The sequence below is a fragment of the Silene latifolia genome, chromosome Y (genome assembly GCF_048544455.1).
Source record: "Silene latifolia isolate original U9 population chromosome Y, ASM4854445v1, whole genome shotgun sequence".
NCBI lineage: Eukaryota > Viridiplantae > Streptophyta > Magnoliopsida > Caryophyllales > Caryophyllaceae > Silene > Silene latifolia.
This window is the reverse complement of record NC_133538.1, coordinates 135,649,453-135,674,443: the sequence shown is the minus strand read 5'-3', so window position 1 is coordinate 135,674,443 and position 24,991 is coordinate 135,649,453. Positions and strand designations below refer to the sequence as shown.

Below are 24,991 nucleotides of genomic sequence, written 5' to 3'. Positions count from 1 at the left end.
GACCATGGAATTAAAGGGGAAACAAACACATCTGTGTTTGTTGTTTCGCGCGCAAAAGGAGTAGAAAAAGTCAAACAACTACTCCCTAATGATAAGCAATCATTCCCTATTTTCCAGAAGCAGACACAGATATTTAGCAGCAGAGGCAGAAAGGAGTTAGGGATTCTAACCCTAGCAACAAACAACTATATAAAGGAAGACAATTCACCTTGAGGAGGACACAATACTTCCGCACACTTTACTACTCAATATTTCGTCTAGTCTTAGCAATAATTAGCTAGCAAATAAGTCTTGTATTTCCTTACTCGCATAACTCCGTCTCGATTATAGTGCAAAGTTGGTGGGATTCCGACTCCTCCCCGCGGTTGTTCCCACACTGGGTTTTCCGCGTCACCAAAAACTCTCCGTGTCATTCTTTTATCTCGCCATTCATACGCACATTACCTTCGTTGCATTCAAATCTTAATTGGTGTTGAGTTTATGGATTCGAGTACCTAAGAGGGGGAGGGGGTGAATTAGGTACTATTTAAAAATTTAACTTCAACTTTATTGACTTAAACTGAGTTGTAGGATGAAAAGAGATAGAAGAATATTTCGAATAATATTGAGAGATTAAACGAGTATTAAAATAAATGTTTGCTGAAGTATGAAAGTAACAACTGTTCTGACTGTAGCTATTTGTCTCAGTTTATGGAGTACAAACTGCAGACCAAATGTGACAGTATGTGGAACTGTTATTTCGAAAGTTAAGCAAAGCAAGTGCAAACGAAATAAAGAGCAGCGGAATAAAACAAATAAAATCAAACACGAGATTTTTGAATTGGTTCGGCAAGAAACTCAAGTGCCTACGTCCAATCTACTTTTTATTGATTTATTTTAGTGATCTACTCCGACTACTAAAAACCCGTACAATAAAAAGACCAACAACCTACTCCGGTTGTGACACAAGTTCAAGAACTACTCCGTCCTAGAACAAGGTAACTCGCAACCTACTCCGGTTGCCAAAGAGTTAAAGGACTACTCCGTCCTAGACTCTACAACTCACAACCTACTCCGATCCGGTTGCCACAAGAGTTAAAGGACTACTCCGTCCTAGAACTCAACACTCTAACTTAGAACGTTTACAAGGATCAAGTTTCCACGGACTGATTCTTTAACAAGAATTGATATGGACAACTTATAAGATCAAACGGTTCATAAGTGAGAGAGTTTAATACTTAAAGCAACAGTCACTGTGATTGTAACACTTGAAAACTTTGAAAGCTTTGCAAAATATCAAAAGGATTTGAAAACTTGAAAACAATTTTGCAAACTCTACACTCTAACTAGAATGTTTTCAAACCAAGTTTCCTTAGACTGATTCTTAAAAAGAATTGAGAAGGACAACTTATTGGTACAAACGATTTCTAGATGAGAGGTAGAACACTGTGAAGTAATGATTTCGATTTGTCGCAATTGAAGACTTAGAAGATTTTTTGCAAAGAAAATTTCGTGTTCTTTAAAAACTAATTTTGCAAAAATACTTTGATTTCTCTGAAAAGTCTTGCATTCAAAGTGAAGAGAAGAGTTCCTTTTATAGATGAAGCACACAAGAGGAGGCAAGCTAGGGTTTGTGAGTCAAAGGTCTTCACATGTGATGAAGACCAACACTTCCCCAAACTTGCACAAAAGAAGGTACTTTTATTGAGAGGCAAAAGAAGAAAATAAGGTTTGTAATTATACAAAAGAAGCCTTTGATTTTTCAGAAAACAAAGAGTGGAAAACAAGTCATAAGATGACAAGCTTTCACAAAAATGGCAAAAAAGCATTCCTTCTTTTACAAAAGACCAAGGAGTCAAATTGGCACAAAGAGGAAACAATTTGAATTGATAATTAGCTAAAATTTTTCCTTTTTCTAGAAACCCGAATCTTTAGAGAAGAAATCTGAAAGTTGTTAATTCAATCCAAGCCATTTAAAAAGGATAAAAAAGATTTTCGAAAGGAAATTGAATTTCAAGTGTTACGGACCATAGTGACAGTCCAGGCTATTGTTACTTGTAAGGGTAACAGTAGTCGTGACTGTTGTTATTGATTTTAAATACTCTACTCCCTAACTTGTACTCCCTCCTATTCTATATATTCTTCCTTATTTCCTAAAACGGATTATTCAGGTTTTCTTCCCCTTTCTTATTTTGGAAACTTTTACTCTTATTTTATTCATTTCTCTCTCTTATCACCAAACCCCACCCAACTCTTTTACTCATATTTTATTACTTTCCTTAATGTTTTGGCCCCACCATTTCTTATTTAACTCATAATTATTCATCCCTCTCTCCTACTACCAAACCCCACCCAACTTTTTATTCTTATTTTATTTTTCTCCTTAATTCCCGTGCCCACAAACAAGGGGAAGAATACATAGAATTGGAGGGAGTATATTAGATGACACAATTGACTCTAAATCTTGGGTAGCAAATTATCAACCATTCTTGACTTTGATATTGATTAATTCTTGCTTGAGGAGGGTGCATTATTCCTGAAATGGTACACTTAGAACACGGTTAAATTGGGCATGTCATCATCAACAAATAGGTCCTAACAATTGGCCGTAGATTAATCACTATCACTCACCTAAAAAGATTCATAATCGGTAAATTTTTACTAAAACAGTTTGGCGCCCACCGTGGGGCATAGTGATCATTTCTATAGCCAAATCTCACAAGACTGAAGCAGCCGTCACCATGTCCGGAACCAGCCAGAGTTCTTCCAGTAGCCAGAGTGTGTCATCCCTGTCCGCTGGAGCAGGACTCTCCCCTGCATCTGCAGGATCAATAAGCGTTGCTCCAGCATCCAGCCAGACTGTTACCGTCAGCATGTCGCCCAAAACCATGCCACCGCCTCTACCTCTGAAGCCATCGTAGATACCCAAGACAGCAGGCGCACCTAGCCAGTCCAGATCCAGCAGGGAAAGCAGCCCCAGTAGAGGTGAAGCTGCGCCTAGAGCCCCGACCCAGGAGGGAACAGGTGCAGAAGTTCTCAGAAGCAGAGGACCGCCAGTGCTTGAACCGATGCAGATGATGATTCAAGGGATGAATACTCTGCGTCAGGCCGTCGAGGATATGAGGAAAGACAACCAGAACCTGATTGCTCAGATCGTGACAGCAGTCCAGCCCAAACCAACACCAACATCTGAGGCTCTGAACCTGTCCAGCGGTGGAGGATTGAGTCGGTCAATTCCGTCAGAACTAGTCACCAGGCTAGACCTTGTAGGAGTAGCACCCAATGAACCCATCGAGTCCAGAGGATTGGGATGCTTGTCATTTGACAATCCACCCAGTCTGCAGCAGACACCAGGTAATGCCTTGTTTAGCACTCCGTCAGGATCTAACCTTCCGCCCTTTTCAGGTACTCCCGCACACTAGACATCAGGATGACAATCTGGACCTGTCATCAACACAGCAGTTTCATCATACAACCAGTTCACCAGTGGAGCTTGGATCAGAGGTCTGCAGCAGACACCTGGATGGTAGCCAGGATCTATAATCAGTACAACGCCAATGACAAGTCATCCAGCGTCTGGCCAATTTCCTGGAGGGCCCTGGTTAGGAGGTACACCTGTCGGTTCCTTCCCGCCTGTTTCTAAACCTCTTGTAGGAGCAGGTAGTTCATTGGAGCAGCAATACCAGGAGCTGAGGGACCTGATGTACAGGATATCAAGCGTAGCACGTCAATTAGAGAAAGCGACACGAGATAGCTATGCAGACTCACCTTTCGTAGATGACATAGCCCTCGTCGGCGTTCCTAAAGGATGTGTACCACCAGCCATGACGCTCTACGACGGAACCACAGATCCACTTGATCATGTCAACCACTACAAGCAGAAAATGATGGTGATAATCGCAACCGGATCCTTAAAAGAAGCTTGTATGTGCAAAGGATTCGGATCGACCTTGTCTGGAGCAGCCCTGAAGTGGTACGTCAGCCTACCCAACAAGAGCATAGCCAACTTTGCCGACCTGGTTAATGCATTCAACCAGCAGTTCGCCAGCAGCAGAAAGCCAGAGAAGCAGACCAGCGACCTCTATCGAATAGTGCAAGGGTTTGAGGAATCTACTCGTGATTATTTGAACAGGTTCAACAAGGAGAAGGTGGCAATTCCGAGGTGCGATATAGCAACCGCTATACAAGCCTTCCGTCGAGGACTGCACCAAGATTCAGATCTATACAAGAACCTGACCATGCATCCATGCACTACCTTTGAGGAGGTACAATCAAAGGCGATTGGTGTCATGAGGCTGGAGCAAGACTCTGCACCCATAAGAGGCACTTATGATTCAGACCCATTATCCAGAAAAGCCTCGGTGGAAAATAGGAGCGAAAGATCAGGACCCTACAGCAGAAGCCAGAATAAGGTGTCTGGAAGCACAGAAGGGAAGGACGACGCAGACCTACCCCCTAAAGAAGAGTCAAAGATTTGAGTGGATAGAGGAGCACAAGAAAACATTTATGGAATTGAAATATTATCTTAGCACTCCACCACTCCTATCAAAGCCAGAACCAGGAGAACCGTTATTCCTATATCTGTCAGTCACAGAAGTAGCGGTAAGTGTAGTGCTAGTACAAGAGCAGGAGGGGTCACATCATCTAATACACTATGTCAGTAAGTCTCTGCTTCCTGCAGAGACCAGGTACATATCGCTTGAAAAACTCGTACTTGCACTCGTTATGGCATCCTATAAATTACGTCCTTATTTTGAGTCTCATACCATTTATGTGATAACTAATTACCCTCTCAAGACTATCATGAGGAAACCAGAACTTTCAGGAAAGATGGCTAAATGGTCTTGCGTTTGAGGCTGACTCTGGATCTGAAAATCAAACATCTCAAGATTCCCCGGGACCGGAATGCAGAAGCAGATGCCCTAGCCACCCTGGGGGCAACATTCAAAGCAGGAGCAATCTCCACAATACCAATTGTCCACGCGCTGGAGCCAACAATACTGAAACCTGAACAGGAAGCAGGAGTGTTGAGCAGCACCAGCAATGAAGAAGAAACTCCAGACTAGAGAAAAACGTACCAGGACTAGCTGTAGAATGACATCCTACTAGCAGATAAAGAGGAGGTAAGGAGCTTCAAAATGAAAGCATCCAGATTCATACTAATTGACGGTGTCTTGTTCAGGAAATCCCTCGCTGGACCCTACCTCAGATGCCTGGATCGAGAAGAATCTCAGGCTTTTTTGCATGCTCTCCACAGTGGAGAATGTGGAAATCATGCAGTGGGCAGGAGCCTGTCCAACAAGGCACTGAGGCAGGGATACAGAACCACACCTAAGGTCGCAACAGGACAAACCCCTTTCAGTCTGGCGTTTAGAGCCGAAGCAGTCATTTCATCCGAGATCAGGGTCTCAACCCATAAGTACGGATGCATAACAGAAGACTGGAACCAGAGGAAATGACAAGCAGTCTAGACAAGATAGATAAGCTCAGAACCAGCGCCTAGATTCTCTGGCTTCGTACCGACAAAACGGTGGCCATGAGCTATAATAAGAATGTAAAGGTAAGAACCCTGCAGGTGGGAGATCTGGTCCTGAGAAAATTCTTCCAGAATACCATGAACCGGCAAGCAGGAAAATTCGCCTACAACTGAGAGGGGTCGTACCAAGTAGAAAGCATAGTTGGAAATTGAGCTTACCGACTCATGACCATGGAAGGGCAAATGGTTCCCAGAACCTGGAACATCACCCACTTGAAAAATTATTTCACATAAGCCACCAGCATGGTTAGCAACTGGGTACTCAGTCTACCAGATACAACTCAGTCAGGTTCTAGATTTTGCTTTGAATATTCTCGGGCTCTAAAAGATTGATTGACCTCCAAAACCCATTTACATATATTTTCCTACATATTTTAACCATCAATATCCTATGGTTCTGAAACTCCTGCATATATTGTAACTTCAACATTTTCTGGTTCTGCAAATTTTTCTGCATATATTGTAACTTCAACATTTTCTGGTTCTGAAATTTTTTCCAATTTAATAAGCAAACTTTAAGCATTTTAAATGTATAAGTTCCTTTTCATAAATGTCTTTCAAATAAATGGCCAAGCGGATAAGAATGCAAACTAATCTGGCAGGGTCTGTATTCACTACATAAGGCGTTCGTCCGTGGCTAAGCACGTACAACCGGGACAAACCAGTCTCCCGCGCTGCATTAGCACCCACGCAAGCCTACCTTCTCTGAACGAGTGGGCGTACTAGATCCCTTAGCCAGCAATCAAATAATGATGGCCAAACAAACGAAGTGCATGCACAAATCAAAGTACACCAGAAACGGTACGACACAAAGTATTCCTAAAAGCATAAATGCTGCTTTTAGACGTAATGCATAAAAGTTCGTCAGAATGACAAAATACATCTGGTCCTCTGAACCAGACCAAAGTACACCAAATTTTTTATCAAAAACTAAACAAAGTAATACGCTCCGCAGTGCCAGATACTAGCTAACAAGCAAAATAAGTTTCAACTGCAGAAAACTATCACTACTCCAGATTAATATGCTCCACAGTCTCAGAAGCAGTAGTATGAGTACCAGGAGTAGCAGAAGTCATTTCTTCCTCAGCATCTGGTGTGTCAACAGGGCCACCTTCCCCCTCCAAACCAGACAGCACGTCCAGGTTCAGACCCTCGGGAAAGTCTGCATCTAGCTTTTTCTCCTCTGCTTCCAGATCCCAGGCCAGATACTTTCCACCCTGAAACGCCTTTATGTAGTTGATTTTGGCCTCCATAGAAGCATAGGCAAGGACATTCATCAGAGTACTTCCGAGGTCAACATTCTTATCCTTCAGCTCCTGCACCTCAGAGGCTAGAGAAGCTTCAGTAGCCAGGGCCTGAAAGAGGCAAGTCTCAGCATCAGAAGCACGTCCTTCAGCATCAGAGACACGACCCTCAGTACCAGAGAGGCTAATTTGAAGTTTTTGCTTTTGGCAGCTTCTTCCAGCAGCGGATTCCGAGCCACATCTGACTCAGCCTGGATCTTGAGCTTGCCCTCCATAGCAATATTCTCCTGCTCCAGAAGCTCAGCCTTTTCAGTTTTCAATTTGCAGACGCTGCCTTCCAAGGAAGAAATCTTCTCCCGCAGGAACAGAGCCATATGCAGAGTGCCAACCACAAGCAAAGAAACTCTTAAAAAAAAAGTGGGTCGAACTCAGAAGCAGGGTTGGACTCAGAAGTAGAGGATCCGCAGAAGCAGAGGTAAAGCCACGAGTTGGAACATATCCAGGAATATGAGGTTTCGTAGCAAGAGGAGTGACCCCAATGGGAACTTGCTCATCGGTTGAATCAGAGGCAGATCTCCTTTTTGCACGGGTACCAGAAGCAGAGGCAAGGATATTTTTTCTCTTCCCGGCTGGCTTGTAGGCATTTTAGTACGTTTCTTCTCCTTCAGAGTCAGAACCGCAGCAAGTGTAGCCGTGGGTTTGCCAGAACCTGGGGGCAAAAGCTTGGTCAGAGGCAGAAAGTCCCAGCGGCAATTATGCGGAGTTAGGAACATAAAGTGGCGATAAAAGAAGATTAATTGAGGGGAAGTTCGAAGTCATCAGCATTGTCAAATCCCGTCGGTTTTTAGCGCCTCGAAGAAGAAATTCCCGCCTAAAATATTTTTAGACGGAAATTTGGGGGCAATTGTTGGGGATAAAAATATCAATTCTTATATCCTACACCCATGTGTAGGATACTCTATACTCCTTCCCACTCCCCCACTCCTCACTCATCCTCAACTTCCTCCTTTTTTTTTCTTTTTTTTTTAAAAAAATAAAAATTTAACTTCCAATTATAAGAAGTAGTCACCACTATCATATTCAATTTAAGTGTTTTGTGTTTTTAATAATGCATTCGCGATATGACACTATCATATTCACTTTAATTTTAGTGAATATGACAATGTTGTATAATGAATATGCGCTTTATAGTGTGATATTCACAAATATAACACTATTATATTCACTTTTAGTTTAGTGAATATGACAGTGTAGTTTGATGAATATGTATTATGTAGTGTGATATTCATCTCATGCCTCTATTATATTCACTTTTAGTTTAGTGAATATGGTTTTATAGTTTAGTGAATATGACTCTATTTGTTCAAATATATTGAACAATGACGATCTTGACCGTTTTATTCCATATCAAAACCGCATAATACAAAATAATTTAAAGGAATAAAAATAATTATGTGATATGATATGAATATGTCAGTTACGTGATGTGAATATATGAGAAAAATTAAAATAAATAACAAAATATATCAAATATGATCTCTTTTCGTAAAGAAATAAAAATTATGAATAATGATATATTTTTTATAATTTTATAATTTATTAAATTTAATAACTATTTACTATAAGAAAAGTTTAAAGGAGAGAGTACCATGCACCATACTCCTGGGTGCATGGTATAATTTACCTAAAAATATCACTTTTTATCCTTGATGAGGTGTCACCATTTCATTGGAGGAAAGGAAAGAAAAAGGATTGATGAGGTGGAGCAAGGGGACCATGGAATTAAAGGGGAAATAAACACATTTGTGTTTGTTGTTTTACGCGCAAAAGGAGTGGAAAAAGTCAAACAACTACTCCCTAATGATAAGCAACCATCCCCTATTTTCCAGGAGCAGACGCAGATATTTAGCAGCAGAGGCAGGAAGGAGTTAGGGATTCTAACCCTAGCAACAAACAACTATATAAAGGAAGGCAATTCACCTTGAGGAGGACACAATACTTCCGCACACTTTACTACTCAATATTCCGTCTACTCTTAGCAATAATTAGCTAGAAAATAAGTCTTGTATTTCCTTACTCGCATAACTCTGTCTCGATTATAGTGCAAAGTTGGTGGGATTCCGACTCCCCCTACGGTTGTTCCCACACCGGGTTTTCCGCGTCACCAAAAACTCTCCGTGTCATTCTTTTATCTCGCCATTCATACGCACATTACCTTCGTTGCATTCAAATCTTAATTGGCCGTAGATTAATCACTATCACTCACCTAAAAAGATTCAAAATCGGTAAATTTTTACCAAAACAAGTATTATACAGAAAAATGTGAAAGAATAGAAGGGTAGTATGAGTTTTCTTAAAAGGAAAAACAGAAATATTAGGTTAGCCTTCTTCCATATTGATATCTGCAATTTAATAACAAAAAACACCAACAATCAACATTTGATATAATATAACAAAAAGTTCAATTTTGGAAGTGAAAGAGAACATGATCTAAGATTAGCAAAAGTGAGAAACGAGGAAAAGGTTACCTTTGATTTGATAATATCGGGCATAGCCTGATGAGTTGCATTGGACCAGAATGCCATCGGTGTTGTTTCTTGTAAGCTTCATAAGACTTAGGCAACTCACAAAGGGCTCTAACGTCGTTAACATAGATGAATTTCCATCCATTCAATTGAGCTCGAATAGCAATATCCATGTCTTCAACTGTTGTTCTATCCAGCCAACCTCCGCCGTCCTCTAACGCTTTGATCCTCCAAACCCCGGCTGTTCCATTGAAGCCAAAGAAGTTTAGGTACCAACCATTCACTTATTGTTCCACTTCAAAATGGAAGCATAGGTTGATGTTTTGAAGCCTTGTTAGAACATTTTCATCCTTGTTCACGAATGTCCATCGTGCTTGAACTAATGCTAACTCGGCGTTGCCCTGTTACATTAGAATTTCAGCACTTTAATTAATAATCGCGATTTTGTTTATCAATAAATCTAAAGCCTCGTCGCTTATCTGCAAGAGAATGATATAAAGGCAAACTATTATTGCAGTCGATCAATGCATTCTCGACACAGTCTGCACTATGGGTAAGTTATAAAGGAACAGTCTATAGATGATTTTATCACATGCATGATAAGACCCTTTCCATCTAACAAGCTTAAATCGCCACAGAAAGGAGCCTTTAAGACATCGAGTAATGATGTTGAACATATTTTTGCATCTCCAATCTCTAAAAACAATATATACCCCTCATATTCAGGATGACTTATCATTCAACAATGGCATAATAACTACAAAATGCAACAAAAAAAATCTAAACAAAAGTGCAAGTGCTCCCCTTGGGTTAAGGGTTAATATACTTTGAGTAGGTTTTGAAAGATGTACCTTAAAATGGGGGACCGTTAATTTCAGAAAATCAGCATCGAAAATTGCGACAAATTCGTAATCCTGGACATAATCACAGGACATAGCTGATCTAAGATTACCAGCTTTATAACCAGTTCCAATGAATCTGTGTCGATAGATAATGTTGACTCCTTTCTCACTCCATGACTGAACTTCATCCTTGATGAGGGACTGTAAGTTTTCATCATCTGAATCGTCTAAGACTTGGACTAATTAATAGTTTATCCCTCGGCCAATCAAGCTCGCAGGCCACCGCAATTGAGATCTCATATACCTGTTGTACGTTCACATGTAACATTATGTTCTTAGAGTACTTAAGCGTAGTTAAAGTACAAATGTACGATTAAGGGTAAAACATAAGCAACAAATTTATCAAGTAGGCGTTCGCTACCCTCAAAATCGATTCTTTAATCAGATAACCATTACGATCCTAAACCTTGACTCTATGTTATTTTGAATAAATTATAAAGAGATGCGTCATTATTCATGTTGAAGCGTTCGGCATCGTAGAAGTAATAAAAAAAGGACAGAAAATCATGGTAGCATAGCGGAAGTCCAAAGTGGTTAGATTTCGTACAGATTTGAATTAACTCATTAAGTATGCACTAATTATTTTTTATTCGGAAATTTCCCATGGTACCTTCGAATTTTGGCAGATTACACATGATACCCTCATTTTAAGTTTCTACATATGGTACCCTTGTGTTTACCTTTTTCTTTCCCAAAATACCCTTAGTTGACTTTCCGTCAGAACACCGTTAGTTTAGACATCTTCTAAACACTTCACTCTTGCTTTTACCCAAAACACATCTTATAATCCCTAATCTTCATCTTCTTGCTTTACATCTTCAAGCCTAATCCCACTCATCCCCTCTTCAAGTCAACTGTTCCTGTCAAAAAATAGTCCCTCTCGTCCAAACAAAAGGTAAATAAGCAGGAGATTTCTCAATCCGCGCATTAATAGCCAAAAGCACAATCGTTCTCATTGGAGCTTCCTGCTAACAAAAGCCTGGATTTGGCATCTTTGTGGTGGTGGGACCACAAGGGGTCATCGATGGCCTATAGCTACACCTTTCCTTAATAAGAAAATGAAATATTCGACCTCAATCGTAGGAATATAGAGTTCCTGGGTTTCGTGAAACCTGTGGACAACGGACAGCGGTTTCAGCAAATAGGAAGCTTACTTCATCCTATCAATGTACCTCTCTACAGGAGATTCCAAATCTACTTTTCGAGAAGCAAGCAATCTACTATAGGGAATCAAAAACCCACTTTAATAGGTCGTGTCCTTCGAAGAGACACGTTCACTCACTGGACTGGGTTCCTGAAGACCGAATCATATGCACCAATCTGTGAATGCAATGTTTGCACTTTGTGAAGCAACCGGCACTGATATGGTAGAGGTTTCTCATGGTGTTGGCAAGGACACTAGAATTAAATCAAAGTTTTTGAATGCTAGTGTCGGATTTTATGGGTATTGCTTCCAAAAGGATATTTTGAACTTGGTTTACATTTGTGAATGCAATGGACTTCCTGAGGCGGTGCATTACTGGAAACAGTTATCCTGGTGGACGATTACCAAAAGACCCGGCTTGTGAACCGGGTTGTTGCCTCTGTGTTCAACACTGTTTCTAACAAGAAGATTGCAACCCTCAGGTTAATTGATTTAAGTGGAGATTAAATTGGTGAAATGTTGATAATTGACATTGGGATTTGAGTGGAGAATAAATTGGTGAAATGGGTTTGATTGTTTCACAATTATGAGGAAAACCCAGAATTATGAGGAAACATTAATGGTGTTAGTAAGGTACTGGAATGGGTGGCGGTGCGAGTCCCGTTGATGGTGGCGGTGGCGGTGACGGGTCCCGCTGATGGTGATTGACTGATTGGATATTGTCGGTAATGGTGGTGGTGTGGTGTGGTGGTAGTGGTGGTGGTGGTAGAGGGGATGAGTGAGATTAAGCTTGAAGATGTAAAGCAAGAAGATGAATAAGGGTTAGGAGATGTGTTTTAGGTAAAAGCAGGAGGCGAAGTGTTTAGAAGATGTAAACTAAGGGTGTTATGACGGAAAGTCAGCTAAGGGTATTTTGGGAAAGAAAAAGATAAACATAGGGGTACCATATATATGTAGAAACTTAAAATGAGGGGTACCATGTGTAATCTGCCAAAGTTCGAGGTACTATGGGAAATTTCCGTTTTTTATTTATACAATAAGTCTTGACCAATCATAGTTCACTGTCATCGCATCTAGACATGACAAGCATGAATAAAGAAGTTGATGATTGACTGAAATGAATGAGTACTGTTTGGGCTAAAAATAGCACAATAAAGGGAAGGCCCACTTGATGAAATAAAAGGCTATGGGAGGAGTGATAAGGAGGAAGGGAGCCCGTAATTGGAGAAGGGGGGAACGGACTGGCATATGCGGGAAGAAGACCAGGGGCCCATCAGAGGAAACGTCCCGATTAAGGAAAGGAGAGTCAGGGAGAAGTTAGGGAGAAGTTAGGGAGATCAGGGAGAATTGGGGAAGACGGCCGAATATGGAAAGAGTTCTTATGGAAATTATATTCCCTTTCCATAATCAAAGTAGGACATATCTAGGGTTCTCACCCTATAAATAGACAAGGAAGCAAATCAAGAAGGACATTTAACACATCCACATACTCATACATTGACGTCAAGACCTCAGCATATTCTCATACTCGCATATACATCCGTCCAAGATCTTGCAGGCCTGATACCTCGTGCCAGCAAGATTAGCACTATGTTACTACTGTAATCATCCTCTTATTCAAGTATAGTGCAATATTTGGAAGGGTACCGTCCCTCCCGCGGTTGTTCCCACATTGGGTTTTCCGCGTCACCAAATCTCACGTGTTAATTTATATTTCGCACTTAATTTCTCTATTTACGCATCAACATACGAACCATCATACGATCGACCAACGAGTAAGACCGCATTGACCCTAATCAACCAATTCGGTAAAAAATACCTAAACAGTTTGGCGCCCACCTTGGGGCATTGTGGTCGTCAATCGTTGATACTCTAAATACACAATGGATAAGCAAGCATCGGACGCCGTGTCAGGGAGCAGACATCCATCGCCACCACCGCCCTCTACTCAAAACCCAACATCAACAGTGGCAACACAGGCTCCCGGACACACCTCATGAATCATACCAACAGCAAAAACCTCTCTACCTCCTAGGACTCCTGCTGTTTCAACCCAAGCCAGATCAGATAAAGGAGCTGCGAGTTCAGGCCTCACCCCGCCACCTAGCCCAACACAAATCTTGCTCACCGGCGTAGAAAATCTACAGAAAGCCATGGAAAACATGAGAGAAGACCAGAAGAAAGCCGAAGCTGAAGCAAGAAAGAGGGACAAAGAGCTCTGGGCGCAGATAGACATCCTGAAGCAGCAATCTGCCACTCCAGCGGGCAGGGCAGACATAGGAAGGTCTCCATTAGTAGATCTGACACAGGGAGCATCAGGCAGCAGGAATCCACTTCAACAGATACCGGCTGAACTAGTAACCAGGTTGCATCTGTCCACAATACCATAAGATGGAAGGATAACCCCGCAAGGGCTGGGATACCTCACGCCGGGTAACTGGCCTGCGGCCAGCTGTATGGAAGCACGAGCAGGTAGCATCCCTGTCAGCAGCCCCACAATGATCGATCAGACACCTGGAGTAGGATCTGAGTTGAACCAACCAGTGAACTGGCAGCAGGGGACAGTCGTTACAACAACTCCTCCAGCAGCTGGAACATATCAGAACCTTCAAGAGTTCGGATCAGGAGGCAGTATATTGAATCAGCAGGCAGTTGATAGACGGACCCCAGACTCGGGCAGCATAACAAATCAACAGTACTTGAAGTTAAAAGAAATACCGAGCAGGGTCCCAGGGTTGCCACTCCCACTCGAGAAAGCAGCACTAGACAGCTTTGCCGACTCACCATTCGTGGACACCATATCCATCACAGCCATGCCAAAGGGATTCACAAATCCAAATATGCCCCTCTTCGACGGCACAGCAGATCCCTTTGATCATATAAGTCAGTACAAGCAGAAGATGATGACAGTAACAGCTGTAGGGCAAGTCAAGAAGGCTTGCATGTGCAAAGGATTTGGATCCACCTTAGTAGGGCCGACACTTCGATGGTTTGTGAGCCTGCCTAACAGGTCGATATCTACATTTGCTGAATTGGTGAACGCATTTACTCAATAGTTCGCAAGCAGCAGAAAACCACAGAAGCACATAGGAAATCTGTACAGGATCGTCCAAGGGGCAGGAGAGACCATTGGAGAGTACAATACCAGATTCAACAATGAGAAGGTAGCAGTACGAGAGTGCGACAATTCGACAGCAGTAGAAGCCTTCAGAAGAGGCCTCCACCATGACTCCGACCTATACAAGCAGCTAACTATGCATCCCTGCCATAGTTTCGAGGCAGTGCAAGAGAAGGCAGCTGCCGCAATCAGATTGGAGGAAGATATCCTAGCCAGAGCCAGCTTACTTAGGACGCCAAGTATTTCTAGTACCTCAGCCGTGGAGAAATCAGGAAGAAAACAAACCACCAGCAAGAAAGACGAGAGGTACAAACCATATGGAAGGGGAGTCAACAGAATCGAGGAAAACCAGCAACTCCCTACTCTGGCAGAATATGGATTCACTACAGGTATCGTAGGAATCCTGAAGACACTCAGGGAGATTGGAGATGGAGTCAGATGGCCCAACCCACCAATAGGAGAGCAAGCATGGAGAAAGGATAACAAAAAGAAGTGTGAGTTACACCGTGATATTGGGCACAACACTGAGGATTATTACACATTACGAAGAGAGATCAAGCGCCTGTATGAGCAATGAAAGCTGAGCCACCTATTACCACGTGGGGGCAAGCAGCAGGATAAGGTAGGCTCCGCCAAGCCTGCAGACCAACCCACATGCACCAAAATCATAAACGTGATAACAGGCGGCTCAGACCTAAGCGGACTGACATACTCAGCAGCCAAGAGACGTGCTATCGAGACCAAAGGAGACAGGCCAGCAAATTCTTGCAGAATTTCTAACAGCGACCTACCAGCTGTCAGCTTTGATGAAAGAGATACATACGACGAACGAGAACATCATGACGCACTTATTATCACCTTATCAATGGCCAATTGCACAGTTAAGAAGGTCTTGGTAGATACAGGCAGCGCGGTCAACCTAATCATGCTGAAAACCATAGAAAACATGGGATTCAGCGAGAAAGATCTGCAAAAGAAGACTATTCCGCTAGTAGGCTTCAGTGGGGAAACAGCCAACTCGCTGGGAGAAATAGTCATCTCAACCTATATGGGAGGAGTAAACAAGCAAGTCAGGTATCTGGTTATAGACGGACCTTCCACCTACAATGTCATTCTGGGAAGACCGTGGCTACATCAGATGAAAGCAGTCCCCTCAACATATCACCAATGCATAAAGTTCCCCACACTATGGGGAGTGGAGACAATAAGAAGAGATTAGGAGGAAGCTAGAGGCTGCTATAAGAAGGCACTTAAGTGTACTTCCAGTCCTCCCACATAGCAATTACTGAAGCAGCCTGTCCAGGACGAATACATCGAACCCCCAGCAGAAGAGCTGGACCAAATAAACCTGGACAAGCTGCACCCAAAAAGAACTGTGCTCATTGGAGCAGGATGCACAGGAAGCTTGAGACAACAACTAATCAAGTTCTTACAGGATAACATGGATTGTTTTGCATGGTCACACAATGACATGATAGGAATAGATTTGTCCATCATAATGCATAAGCTTAGTGTGGACCAAAAGTGTAATCTCATCCAACAGAGAAGAAGAAAGTTTGCAGCGGAAAGAAACAAGGTGATCAACCAAGTGGTAGATAGTCTGCTGGCAGCAAACAAAATAAGAGAAGTAAAATATCTAGAATGGCTGTCTAACGTAGTGGTAGTGCCTAAGAAGAATGGGAAGTGGAGAGTATGTGTGGACTTCACCGACCTCAACAAGGCATGCCCTAAAGATCCCTTCCCGCTACCTCATATTGACACAATGGTAGATGCGACAGCTGGACATGAGATGTTAACATTCCTGGACGCATGGAGTGGATACAATCAGATTAAGATGGATCCTGCAGATCAAGAGAAAATGGCATTCATATCCGAAAGAGGAATATATTGCTATAACGTCATGAAATTTGGCCTAAAGAACGCAGGCTCCACATATCAAAGGCTGGTTAACCGCATGTTTAAAGAGCAGATAGGAAGAACTATGGAGGTGTATATTGATGACATGGTGGTGAAATCAGGAAAAGTCAAAGATCATATGCGGCACCTGGTAGAAACATTCAGCACCCTCAGGGAATACAAAATGAAGCTAAATCCATCTAAATTCACCTTCGGAGTATCTTCTAGCAAATTCTTGGGCTATATTGTAACTCAAAGAGGGACAGAGGCCAGCATCGAGCAGATCAAAGCCGTCTTACAGCTAGAGTCACCTGAGAAGCCTAAAGATGTTCAAAGACTAGCTGGAAAGGTAGCAGCCCTGAACAGGTTCATTTCAAGATCCTCAGATAAGTGCAGGCTGTTTTATGATGTACTAAGGAAAAGTCAGAAGTTTGAATGGACTGCGGATCACGAGCAAGCCTTCAGAGAGGTGAAACACTACCTCAGCAGCCCGCCACTGCTGTCAAAGCCGGAGCTAGGAGAACCACTATTCCTATACCTGGCCGTCACAGAGGTGGCAGTGAGCGCTGTTCTGGTCAGAGATCAGGAAAAGGAGCAGAAGCCAGTGTACTACGTGAGCAAGTCTCTGCTGCCGGCAGAGACCAGGTACACATCTCTTGAAAAGTTAGTACTAGCATTAGTAGTAGCATCTCGCAAACTGCGCCCCTATTTTGAGTCCCACATCATACATGTTGTGACCAACTACTCGCTGAAATCCATCATGAGGAAGCCTGAACTATCAGGCAGAATGTCAAAATGGTCTGTGCACCTCAGTGGGTACGATATACAGTATGACCCCAGAACAGCAATCAAATCACAGGAACTGGCCGACTTCGTGTCAGACTTCAGCCCAACCATCCAGAATCTGGCAGATGAGGAAATCCTTACCTTAAAAGGGAGCAAGAAGACAGAGGTCTGGCAGATGCACATTGACAGAGCCTCCAACCAAAGGGGGGTCGGTGTGGGGTTAATCCTGCGGTCACCACAGGGAGACCTGATAGCATAAGCAGTAAGATGTGAATTCAAGGCAACCAACAATGAAACAGAGTACGAGGCCTTGATATTAGGAATGAAGCTAGCTTTGGAATTAGGAAGTAGACACCTGCACATATCCAGTGACTTCCTACTAATAGTTAATCACGTGAATGATGAGTTTATAGCCAGGGACTCAAAGATGATTGCGTACTTGAAGATAGCAAAGGAATTAAAACAAAATTTTTTAACTTGCAAGCTTAGACAGATCCCTAGAGATCAGAATGTAGAAGCAGATGCCTTAACAACTCTGGGGGAAACATTCAAGCCAACAGAACTATCCAGCATTCCAATAGCACACATGCTTGAGCCTTCCATCCAGAAGGCGGATGAAATAGATAAGGGAGAACTGGAGGATTCACAGAACGGGGAAAGAATCCAGACAATTACAGAGGAAGGCGAGAACTCTCAGCCAACCGGACAGCCGCCTGACCAAACAGCCGAACAGGAAGGTGACGGGGATTGGCGTACACCTTACTTAGACTGGTTGCGTCATAGCAAACTACCATATGACAAGAAAGAAGTGAGAGCTTTCAGGGTGAAGGCCTCCAGGTTCATACTTATTGACGATATACTATTGAGAAAATCATTGGCATGACCCTACTTACGCTTCCTGGAAAAGGAAGAAGCACAGACTGTGTTGCACGCTCTCCATAGTGGCGAATGTAGAAACCATGCAGGGGGCAAGAGTCTGGCAAATAAAGCCCTCAGGCAGGGATACTACTGGCCTACAATGAAGGCAGATGCAGTAGAGTACGCACGCAAATATGACGCCTGCCAACGCTCAGCACCAATGATTCATCAGCCGGCAGAACCCTTGCACCCTATCATTTCTCCCTGGCCATTCATGGCATGGGGCATGGACATAGTAGGACCTTTGCCACGAGTCACAGGAAACAGAACCTGGATGCTGGCAATGACATATTACTTCTCCAAATGGATAGAGGCAGAAGCATTCACGGAAATAAAGGACAAACAAGTCATTTCGTTTATAAAACGAAACATCATTTGCAGGTTTCGTATCCCATCAGAGATCATATGTGACAATGACTCACAATTTATTTCTAACGACACCGAGGGATACTGTGCCAGGTGGAACATCACCCTAAAAAGTCAGCACCCAGGACTCCAAAGTCCAACGGGCAAGCTGAATCCAGCAATAAAATCATTATGGATAATCTAAGAAGGAGGTTACAGGAGTTAGGAGGAAAGTGGGCAGATGAATTGCCACTTGTATTGTGGTCAGACAGAACGACACCAAAAGTAGCAACAGGTCAAACACCCTTCAGTCTGGTGTTTGGCGCAGAAGTAGTCATTCCATCAGAGGTTATAGTTCCTACTTACAGGTATGAAAATATGACAGGGGAATTGAACAATGCAGAGATGGTCAGAAGCCTGGACACAATTGACGAGCTACGAGAAAGCGCAAAAATACGTTTGGCTGCTTACAAACAGTCAGTGGCCAGAAGTTATAACAAGAATGTGAAAGTCAGGCTCCTGGAGGTAGGAGACCTGGTTCTCCGAGAGGTGTTTCAAAACACTAAAAACCGAAAAGCAGGCAAATTCGCCTACAAATGGGAAGGACCATACCAGGTAGAAGGAGTTGTTGGCCATAGTGCATACAGACTGATGACTATGGACGGTCAAATCATACAACGCCCATGGAACATGCTTCACCTGAAGAGATATTACTTTTAATAATAAGTAGACTTTAGCCTTCAGAATGATGTACTATGAAAGCTAAAACATTTCGAAATTAAAATAAAAATTCGGTAGTAGGCATACTGCCAATTTCACTCTTATTTCTGGTATCTCTAGCTATTTTAAATTTTAAATTACTGCTAGATGGTGTGGTCTGTCAGCGTCCTGGGACCACAATTGCTCTGGTACCCCATGAGATGGCGACAGGTACTTCACACCATTTTAGTAGATTTTTCTATTTTCAGACTTCTCTAGGTACATCACTCAACGAACCACCGGTGTCTATGGTACTTTGAAAGGATATCTAGCAGACTGTCAACAATCGCCAACGCGGGGTGACAAGGCACATGGCACTCCAACATGCCTAACCTATTTTCTCCACAAGGAGCACCCTCACCAGGCGGACTGTGGAACATACGAAAGGGAGCCTGGTTGACAGCTAAACACGCTTACCCAGCTACCCCTGATACCACCCCCTGGACGAAGCTCGCAATAATCGCAATTAATCAGGGCCCCAAAATGCACGAACATGGAACGTAGAGATATCTGCGCTACCAGAATCCTGCAGCGTCCCATTGGTCCTAGAATGACGATAAACTTGCCTAAATTACGCCTCTGCTGGCTTTAAACGTGATGAACACACCTTGCGTCATGAACAAGGTTAAGTAATCCAAAACTACGGCATACTCCTAAATCAGCCATCAGGCTGACACGTCAGCTAGCTTAGTCTTGATCAGCCTCTTCAGGATGACAAGACTGGTCTAAATCAGCCTCTCAGGTTGACACCGCCCCTCCTTCTTACATTGCGGCATATGCCTAAATCAACTATCAGGCTGACACGGCAGCTAGCTGAGTCAGAAAGTCGACCTTTTCAGGACGACAGGACTCGCCTAAATCGGCCAGACAGGCTGACACGGCAGTTTCCTAAACTAAGGAAATCAAAGAAACAAGCACAAGATGTAAATCAAACCTTGCCAAAACTGCGGTAAGGGTATTCCAAAATATGGCAAAAACACGGCCCCTGAGTTCAAACCGCCACCTTGGCGGATCAACCAAGAAAAGAGTTTAAAGAACTTACAAGTCTGCCACCTCTGGGCCAGACTGCCAAAACGTTCATTGATATAAAAAAAACAACTTAATTATCGGTCACATTAATGACCTCCACCTCTGGCATCTCTTCTGCCTGCTGACCTCCTGTTTCAGGTACCGCACCAGCTTGCATATCCTCAGCTGCCATAGCTTCCTAAGCTCTGTCAGCAGCATCCTGGCACATTCTAGCGTCACCCCCAGCAGCTTGCTCAGCCAATGCAGGAGAATTCACCTTCCCAACTTCAGGCATCAGCGCACTCAGATCAAGTTGGGTGGGGTAGAGCATCTCCAGCTGTCTCTCCTCCTCCTCTATAGCTTGCTGCGTGGGAGCCTCCTCAAGATCAGCACGCATCCCGCTGATTTTTCCCCGCCAGGTAGCATAGGCAACAACATTGGTGGCCAAGGAGATCAGCTCGCTGATCTTCTCGTCAGAGCGCTTGAGGGAGTCAGAGAAAGTGCTGCACACCTCTTGAGTGCGAGCCAGCTGATCAGCCCCTTCCTTCAGCTTCTTCTTGGTGACAACAAGCTCAGTCTTCAACTCCACCACACGCTCCTTCAGATCAGACCGCTGTTGCGCCAAATCAGCAATTGTCCCCTTTAGCTCCTGGTTTTTGGCGTTGGTGGCACGGCTAGTGGTCTGCACTATGTTGATCATCTTCCTATTATAGAGTGCAGACTAGAGGGTCTGGGGCAAGAAAGTCAGAAGTTAGCAAGGGAAGTCGAAGGGCAGAATCTAAACAAAAACAAACAAACATGTAGAAGATAAAGAGCATTCACCATGAAGGCGTTGTGCACGTCATTCTCAGCCATCTCCTCTGGGGAGAACTCTGAGAATGTCTCCTTCAGAGGAGGGAAGAGCAACTGGTCGATCTCCGGCCAATATGGTACCTTGTCCACATTCCCAAAACCCTCTGGGAAATGAGCAGTAATACCTCCGCTAGATGAAGCATGATGACTGATAGGAGGAGTAGGCGGATGGCGAGACAACGGGTCAACCTCTAAGTGTAACACCCCGGCCAAAACCGGGTCGGGAGCGGTTACTTGTGATAGCTCACCAGGCTATGTACATGGCCTACAGATCAATACGGGTCCTTTACAGCGCATTTTGTCCTCACTCATGCGCATCCCGGAAACCTTCCCAGGAGGTCACCCATCTTAAGACTACTCTCAGTCAAGCACGCTTAACTTTGGAGTTCTTTCGCATGGATGACCATAAAAGAAAGTGCACTTTGTTGATATGAGTAGTACATTCAATCCCTTTAAGCACTAGTCATTTAAGCCTATCACTGGACCTCTTCAATTACCGTGGGGTGTTACAGTCACCCCCACTTGAAGAACGCAACGTCTTCGTTGCGCCTGAGAGCATAACCGCTAACCCAGAATCCTCCCCCGCTAGGTGTGTGATCACAATGGAGCGTATAACCACTGCCTCCGGGAGCGTATAACAACTGCCTCCGATCACCACACGGTCGCAAGGTTGCTCTGATACCACTTGTAACACCCCGGCCCAAACCGGGTCGGGAGCGGTTACTTGTGATAGCTCACCAGGCTGTGTACATGGCCCATAGATCAACACGGGTCCTTTACAGCACATTTTGTCCTCACTCATGCGCATCCCGAAAACCTTCCCAGGAGGTCACCCATCCTAAGACTACTCTCAGTCAAGCACGCTTAACTTTGGAGTTCTTTCGCATGGATGACCATAAAAGAAAGTGCACTTTGTTGATACGAGTAGTACATTCAATCCCTTTAAGCACTAGTCATTTAAGCCTATCACTGGACCTCTTCAATTATCGTGAGGTGTTACACTAAGGGCTCAGGAACAGTAGAACTGGAATACGTAGGAGGAGTCTAGAAGGAAGTAGCGGGAGCACTCCTCTTGGAGGCGGATGCCACGTCAGGATTGGCAAAAGGTCTCTTCCTTTTGGCACTTTGGAGGATGATTTCTAAAGGATCAACTTTTGAGCCTGCAGGCAGATGTAGTCTCAGGCGTCAGGACAATTCAAGCATTAATAAAAGCTGCAAACTGAAACGATTGTGGTGAGCTCACCGGAAGAGATGCTGTGAGCTGATTGAAGAGGGTTGGAAGAGGAAGCAGGTGAAAAACCAGGGAGCAGGTCTGGGAACTTTCTCTCAGATTCGGAGATACTGAATAATTTGCTGCAGGCAGGGATCTTGGCACCAATACAAGTCAGGTCACATGGGCCTGCACGAAGATGATGAAGTAAGCTAGAAAGCAACGAGATAAATAAATCAGGTGACAGGAAGGTTACTTACTCGAAGTTATAACCCATTTCTCGAAGATGTAGTCGGCAGAAGGCGGGATGAAGTCCTTCCTCACAAAGAAGAAGTCCTCAAACCATTTCTCATCACGGGATTTGGACACATGCCTGAAGGGAGCCTCTCCATGGCCCCGGAATGAGAATTGACCCCTACCCAGGGACCTGATGTTGTACATATGGGCTAGGTCTCCCAAGGTAATAAAATTACCAGTGTTTTGACCGGCGGCTAGAGAGTAAAGGAGAACCCTCCAGATGGCAGCAGAAATTTGTGCCATGGCAAAGTTATTCGTAAAAATGAAATCTTGGATGAGTTTGGGAAAAGGAAAACGGAGGCCATATTTAAACGGGTACAAATAAAAACAAACCCATCCGGGACGAAGGGCATCGGCTTTCTGACCCGTTTCAGGGATGGCAATATCCACCTCGTCACCAAGACCAAGCAAACCCTTGATCGTGGGAATGTCAGCAGCAATTAAAGCAGAATCACAGTCGTGGGGATACTTAAAGAGTCCCCGAGAAGGAAAAGTTGGGTCAAGATTACAGTCAGCGGTTGCAGAGGTTGATCGGGTTTTACCCATGGTGGAAAAGAGAAAATGAAGATCAAAGAATGAAAAGGGGAAGAATACCTAATGAGAGTAGCAATGGAGAGCGGAACAGTGAAGCCGGCGAGGTAAGAGAAGAGGAAGGTTGAGGGTTTAGAGAGAGGGAGAGTTTTTGAAATGATTTGAAGTAAATGGAATACAAAGTGGGGGTTGGGGTTATAAAGAGGAGAGGGAGAGTAGGGTGCAAGAAAAGAGGAGTGGGGCGGCTGACGTGATAGAGCTGCATGAAAAGAAGTACAAATGACGGCTTAGGGTTTTAGCATTCAATTACGTAAATTCCTTGCTCGACACCTCGAAGCGTACTTCACAAGAAATTTGGGGCAAACTGTTTGGGCTAAAAATAGCACAATAAAGGGAAGGCCCACTTGATGAAATAAAAGGCTATGGGAGGAGTGATAAGGAGGAAGGGAGCCCGTAATTGGAGAAGGGGGAACGGGCTGGCATATGCGGGAAGAAGACCAAGGCCCGTCAGAGGAAACGTCCCGATTAAGGAAAGGAGAGTCAGGGAGAAGTTAGGGAGAAGTTAGGGAGAAGTCAGGGAGATCAGGGAGAATTGGGGAAGACGGCCGAATATGGAAAGATTTCTTATGGAAATTATATTCCCTTTCCATAATTAAAGTAGGACATATCTAGGGTTCTCACCCTATAAATAGCCAAGGAAGCAAATCAAGAAGGACATTCAACACATCCACATACTCATACATTGACGTCAAGACCTCAGCATATTCTCATACTCGCATATACATCCGTCCAAGATCTTGCAGGCCTGATACCTCGTGCCAGCAAGATTAGCACTACGTTACTACTGTAACCATCCTCCTATTCAAGTATAGTGCAATATTTGGAAGGGTACCATCCCCCCCGCGGTTGTTCCCACATTGGGTTTTCCGCGTCACCAAATCTCATGTGTTAATTTATATTTCGCACTTAATTTCTCTATTTACGCATCAACATACGAACCATCATACGATCGACCAACGAGTAAGACCGCATTGACCCCTAATCAACCAATTTGATAAAAAATACCTAAACAAGTACAATGCACACAAAACATAATAAAAAATGTAGAAGATCTGGTATATCACATATAAAACAAATATAGAAGGAATACTTTTTTTTTTTAAGGATATAGGGTTATTATAGCTACACATATATTTGTCATATATAATCAATTATACTAGTATATATACTAGTCCGTATATCAAAGAGCATACATGGGACAATGACAAAACGGTAAGCATGGCAAGAAACATTCAAACATGTAATGTCATGGAGCGAGAGTAAAATAATTGGAGGAACAATGTTAGTGTATTTCACCACTATGGAATTACATCTACAAACTCAGCTTAAAAATAAATTTAGTATGTGTTGGGTGTCCAATTTACTCGGACACAATTTTCATTGTAATATTCTCTCTATCTCGATTATTTATTTACATTTTAATTTAGTAAAGAGTATGGTAAATTAATGTTAAGACAAATGAATAAGCTGTATACACTATAAGTATTTTATTGGCAAAACAATAAATTACCTCTCTTTCATTGCACATGGGTATTTGGACAAGAACCATAGGAAAAGTAGTGGAATCCTCACCATCAGAAGCTTCATCATTAATCTGAGGCTTAAACTTCTTGAATTTGATCCAAAAACACCCAACACAAAGAATCAATCTAAAGAGTTAAGAACGATAAACACCTAAGAGGAAGAGGGGGTGAATTAGGTGTACCTTTTAAAAAATTTCTCCTTTACTTGGTTAGAGACTAACACAAGTAAGAGTTATTAAGTACAAACATGAGAAACTTAATGGATTATAAGTTCACAAGAGGTACAGGAGGTCTATGCAACAGTATGAGTGACTATTGCACAACACTGGCAGCGAGATTGATGAATAAAAGTAGAATG

The 24,991-nt window shown here is 43.2% G+C and overlaps 1 pseudogene; it reads right to left on the bottom strand.

Moving 5' to 3' along the window:
• Positions 1-24,991, bottom strand: part of LOC141628997 (xyloglucan glycosyltransferase 4-like) — a 157,552-nt pseudogene that overhangs the window by 712 nt on the left and 131,849 nt on the right.